Source organism: Pristiophorus japonicus, chromosome 4, assembly GCF_044704955.1.
Source record: "Pristiophorus japonicus isolate sPriJap1 chromosome 4, sPriJap1.hap1, whole genome shotgun sequence".
In the NCBI taxonomy this organism is placed as follows: domain Eukaryota; kingdom Metazoa; phylum Chordata; class Chondrichthyes; family Pristiophoridae; genus Pristiophorus; species Pristiophorus japonicus.
In genome coordinates this window covers 228154207-228160735 of record NC_091980.1, presented here as the reverse complement: position 1 = coordinate 228160735, position 6529 = coordinate 228154207, and positions in this window count along the sequence as shown.

Here is a 6529-nt window from a genome sequence, read left to right as displayed (position 1 = left end):
CTAATGATACTTAAGGGGTTGACTGTGGATGGGCAATGGCAGACATTTAGAGACCGCATGGATGAATTACAACAATTGTACATTCCTGTCTGGCGTAAAATTAAAAAAGGGAAGGTGGCTCAACCGTGGCTATCTAGGGAAATCAGGGATAGTATTAAAGCCAAGGAAATGGCATACAAATTGGCCAGAAATAGCAGCGAACCTGAGGACTGGGAGAAATTTAGAACTCAGCAGAGGAGGACAAAGGGTTTGATTAGGGCAGGGAAAATGGAGTACGAGAAGAAGCTTGCAGGGAACATTAAGGCGGATTGCAAAAGTTTCTATAGGTATGTAAAGAGAAAAAGGTTAGTAAAGACAAACGTAGGTCCCCTGCAGTCAGAATCAGGGGAAGTCATAACGGGGAACAAAGAAATGGCAGACCAATTGAACAAGTACTTTGGTTCAGTATTCACTAAGGAGGACACAAACAACCTTCCGGATATAAAAGGGGTCAGAGGGTCTAGTAAGGAGGAGGAACTGAGGGAAATCTTTATTAGTCGGGAAATTGTGTTGGGGAAATTGATGGGATTGAAGGCCGATAAATCCCCAGGGCCTGATGGACTGCATCCCAGAGTACTTAAGGAGGTGGCCTTGGAAATAGCGGATGCATTGACAGTCATTTTCCAACATTCCATTGATTCTGGATCAGTTCCTATCGAGTGGAGGGTAGCCAATGTAACCCCTTTTTAAAAAAGGAGGGAGAGAGAAAGCAGGGAATTATAGACCGGTCAGCCTGACCTCAGTAGTGGGTAAAATGATGGAATCAATTATTAAGGATGTCATAGCAGCGCATTTGGAAAATGGTGACATGATAGGTCCAAGTCAGCATGGATTTGTGAAAGGGAGATCATGCTTGACAAATCTTCTGGAATTTTTTGAGGATGTTTCCAATAAAGTGGACAAAGGAGTACCAGTTGATGTGGTATATTTGGACTTTCAGAAGGCCTTCGACAAGGTTCCACACAGGAGATTAATGTGCAAAGTTAAAGCACATGGGATTGGGGGTAGTGTGCTGTAATGGATTGAGAACTGGTTGTCAGACAGGAAGCAAAGAGTAGGAGTAAATGGGTACTTTTCGGAACGGCAGGCAGTGACTAGTGGGGTACCGCAGGGTTCTGTGCTGGGGCCCCAGCTGTTTACATTGTACATTAATGATTTAGACGAGGGGATTAAATGTAGTATCTCCAAATTTGCGGATGACACTAAGTTGGGTGGCAGTGTGAGCTGCGAGGAGGATGCTCTGAGGCTGCAGAGTGACTTGGATAGGTTAGGTGAGTGGGCAAATGCGTGGCAGATGAAGTATAATGTGGATAAATGTGAGGTTATCCACTTTGGTGGTAAAAACAGAGAGACAGACTATTATCTGAATGGTGACAGATTAGGAAAAGGGAAGGTGCAACGAGACCTGGGTGTCATGGTACATCAGTCATTGAAGGTTGGCATGCAGGCACAGCAGGCGGTTAAGAAAGCAAATGGCATGTTGGCCTTCATAGCGAGGGGATTTGAGTACAGGGGCAGGGAGGTGTTGCTACAGTTGTACAGGGCCTTGGTGAGGCCACACCTGGAGTATTGTGTACAGTTTGGGTCTCCTAACTTGAGGAAGGACATTCTTGCTATTGAGGGAGTGCAGCGGAGATTCACTAGACTGATTCCCGGGATGGTGGGACTGACCTATCAAGAAAGACTGGATCAACTGGGCTTGTATTCACTGGAGTTCAGAAGAGTGAGAGGGGACCTCATAGAAACGTTTAAAATTCTGACGGGTTTGGACGGGTTGGATGCAGGAAGAATGTTCCCAATGTTGGGGAAGTCCAGAACCAGGGGTCACAGTCTAAGGATAAGGGGTAAGCCATTTAGGACCGAGATAAGGAGAAACTTCTTCACCCAGAGAGTGGTGAACCTGTGGAATTCTCTACCACAGAAAGTAGTTGAGGCCAATTCACTAAATATATTCAAAAGGGAGTTAGATGAAGTCCTTACTACTCGGGGGATCAAGGGGTATGGCGTGAAAGCAGGAAGGGGGTACTGAAGTTTCATGTTCAGCCATGAACTCATTGAATGGCGGTGCAGGCTAGAAGGGCTGAATGGCCTGCTCCTGCACCTATTTTCTATGTTTTCTATGTTTTCTAAACCAAAACAGGTAGCGGTCATTAAAATTAAAGCCCACCAAAGGGAACCGGACCGAACCAGTCCAGATTAGCTGAGTCACCAGGGAAATCAAGCTGTGGACTTAGCTGCACAAGAGGCATTAGAGCAAGAGGAGTGTGAGGAAGCCTCAGTCAGCGCCGCTGGGGTCCGAGACGAACAGATAAGTATCGAGAAACTACACCAGGACACTTCTGAGGAAGAAAGGGGTATGTGGACAAAGCAGGGCGCAACGCAAGGAAAGGATAACGTTTGGAGACGAAACAACAAGGTAATGGTGTCTGAATGCATACAGAATACCTTATTGGAGTTGCACCATGGCCTATCCCATTCGGGACGAGAGGCCATGACCGGGAGTCTTGGGAGAGATTGGTGGTGGAAGGGGATGGGGAGAGATATTGCCAAACATTGCCATCGATGCGTTACGTGCGCACAATATAATCCAGGCAGGCCCATTAAAATTAAAATGGGACACCAGCCCCGTCCACGGGGGCCATGGGAACACGTACAAATTGATTTCACAGGTCCTTTGCCCCCATCCCATGGAAAAAGATATTGCCTAGTGATTATAGATCAATTTACCCGGTGGGTGGAAGCTTTCCCCACACGTGATTGCACTGCCTTAACAGTGGCAAGGATATTGACCGAGCAGGTGATTCCCCGATGGGGAGTGCCTCTTCAAATAGATTCCGACCAAGGCACCCACTTCACCGGGAAGATTGTAAAAACAGTATGCCAGCTGATGGGCATAAAACAAAAATTCCACCTCCCCTACCACCCACAGAGTTCTGGGATGGTAGAACGCATGAACCATACCCTTAAGAACGCCCTGGCCAAGGCCATCCAAACGTCAGGAAGAACGTGGACAGAAGTATTACCTATTATATTAATGAAGTTAAGAGCCACGGTAAACCGGACAACCGGATTAACCCCTTATGAACTAATGACAGGAGGGCGATGCAATTACCAGAAAGCATCATAACAGGTGGGGCCGACGTAGGCCCATTAAAAGACAAAATTAAACGGTATGTTTTGGAACTAAGCACTCAACTCAAAGGGATGTGTAAATTAGTAAGAGACAATCAAGAAGAGAGAGACGCTCAGAAAGAGCTTGGAAGGCTCCCTGACGTCCCGAACGCGGGATGTCGCGTCATGGTAAAAACATTACCTGAAAAACCAGGGTTTGCACCAAAATGGAATGGCCTATATGAGGTCATAATCAGTGGAGACACCTGTGCCTGTCTGGACATAAGAGCGAAGAGTGTATGGAAACATTGGACCCAGTTGAAATTGTACAAAGAAACTAATGAGTAAACATAAGACATGTGATTCACGATAATGTAACCAGGATTTTTGTTTATGCAACTCGAACAGGTGACGACTGCAAGCAAATCCAAATTACGGCTACTGCTAATGTGTAAATATTGTATTGTTTGAGCATAACAAACATGTCTAAGATAGCGTATATAATCGCGTTACTCTATGTTGTCACGGTTGTAAAGCTAATAGGATTAGAAGATAACTTGTTTTTCAAGACCCATATACGTTTACATGGCAATCGAACCGTGTGTTACCCATGAGCCCAATCAGTAGAGGCCCTGTTCGTGGCCACCCCTGGGTGGACCCCCCTTGACTTATATACGGCGGGTACCTCAGACGCACCCTGTGAGGGACAAACGGGCGAATATAGAAGGGGTATACAGGGAAGATACGTGGAATTAATAAATCCCACAGATCCTGTGTGCAGGGGATCCCGGGGAAAGGACGAAACGGTATGTTCAGACAATGCAAGCTACCCGCTTTGCTTCTCGGAGCAAGGATGGGGGTGTGCATATGCCCTGGTCCCCGAGAACGCCACCTGTGTGCAGACGAAGTGTGCCCGTCAGCACTGTCGAGTGCATAGAGGCCAGTTTACTTGCACCTGTAACAAGCAAAGATGCCTGAACGTGACCGCAGGGAGGCAAGTTTTCTGCGGTCAGTGCAACGGAACTCATGTCAGCTCAGAAACATGGGCATACCCGTTTGATGCTTACCAATTGGCAGGATCGGGCTCAAATTCAAGGGAACCGAGCAATTGGTGGTGTAAGCAGTTCACGAGTGTTAGCAACACCGACATAAAGTGTTATAGAGCTAAGGAGGGATTCATGTTCCTCCTCAACGGCACCTTCAAGACCGCAACAACGACCCTCCCGGTCCTCTTTGCAGTAGGAACTATAGGACCACTCACTGTTCCATGCCCCCAAATGGGGCATACCCGGAGAAGGATAGTAACACGGGCCATCAGCAAGGAGTTCTGTGCCGATTGGGCGGACCCTATCATGCTGGGATCATCACTCGGCCACGGGTTCCTCGGGGTCCTGTCTGTGGGGGGATCAGCAGGGGTAATTAGTGCCAAAAATAGGAACTATCTTTTTTGTGGATTAACCATTCTGGGAAACAGCACATCTAAGGGATTGGATGCCATCAACCTGAATTAAGATTGTATACGCAGCAGACCCGTTATGCCGTAGATTATCAGTTAGCCCAACTGGGGGGAGTATGTACAATAATAGGAGACAAATGTATAACGCATGTTACGGATGAATCATACAATATCACCCAAGTCTTTGATGCCATAAGAAAGCAGCTTGATGAGTTCAGACAAGGCCCAAAAAGGGGGAATAGCTGGCTTGACTGGCTAATAGGGGGATCCTGGGGGTTCTATTTAACGCATGGAGTAGTTATCCTTGTTGTAACAATAATTACTTGTTGCTTGATTATCGAATGTTTTAATATTTGCTGTAAAGTCATGATGGCCCGAATAGTGCCGGTTGCCAGCGTGATCACCGGAAAAGAACATCTGATGGGAACATCCGGAGATGCCGAGGAAGACGGAGCGGACGACGCAGGCACAGACCACTACCTATGAAGGGTAGGCTAGAGCTACAGGCAAGGCAGGGAAATAACTTGCCTCGAAGGTAGGCACTGAGCCACCTTCATTGTGGTCATCTGGATTTCGTGAACATCCTCCAGGACTAACAGGGGGAACTGTTGGAGTGGATTTTCGGACATAGCAAAGCATGATGGGGTAAGCCAACTATCTGCCTTTCCACTGAATGAACTTTGTACCAAGAAGCCTATCTGCTGTCCCTGATATGAACTCTGCAGCAACAAGTGACTCCTGGCCAGGTGCAGGCCACTGTTTCATAGAAAGCTTTGCAACAGAATAACTAACCACAAAAGAAGATACAGAGGAAGGGCCCCCAAACTCATGCCATGCTATCAGGTTTCACTAGGACTAAAAAGTTGTATGTAAATGAATTGCGTTGCCATATGGATTGATTGGTTGTATGTAAATGAATTTAAATGATTGTATTCTGCCCCCTGTAAACTGCTTATAACCTCGCGGCACAAGACACTCGGGAAGAAGGTGTTCGCAGATCGCGGGATCTCAACTCTTCTCTCAGAGCTCTGTTAGCAATAAAGTTGTCTCTCTTACTTTACTAGAGTCTGTGTGAATTTATTTTCATTAACAAATCTTTAACTTGAAAATGTATTAATGTATCAAGCAATACATTGAACAGCATTTAGATTGTTCAGAGTTTATTAATATCCACAAATAAAAAGTACAATGGAGCAAAAAAATCACAACAGATTTTAGCCCGAGAGCATATGAAATTCAAATACCTATGCAAGGTTTTCTGGCTGGAAGAGGCAGTAAATACGAACAACACATTGTTTGGAGAAGAACGGATGGCTAGGAGTGTATTGCACAGCAATGGCTCGGAGTGAATTGCAGAGATATAAGTGAATCAATGAGCATGATAAAACTGCTAGAGTGAAGTTATGAGCAGTCCAGTGACATCATTTGAACCTTACAATTGTGTTACAACCATTTGACTCTTCCAGCCATCTGTTATTTTATGTAATATGCATAAGGTTCAATTTGCTTTTTCTTTCTGTGTATCAGGAGATTGCTTACTATTTTCTTCTCTTATGTTGGTAATCCTCTTTTGTGGTATAGTACAAAATAGAGAGGAGGCTGATTTAAAGGACTATAATTATAATGCTTCAGCATGATATGACAGGATGCAGAGATTATGATTCTGAGATTTTCTTGTCGAGGGGGTGCGAGAATCTGTTACCAGACTATTTACCATCTTGTATGGATTATAACTCAGCAGCAAAGTGCAGAATTGGAGGCATTCAATTTAAAACCAAATCAGCAGCGTAGGACAGTGAAATTGAATAATTTTGATCTGAACATAATTTAGAACATTTGAAGATTATGGGCTAGAATTTCCACTTTTGTGTTTATCGCCCAGAAATGGGTGTTATTTCCTGCGTGGGCAGTAAAAAAGGGTTT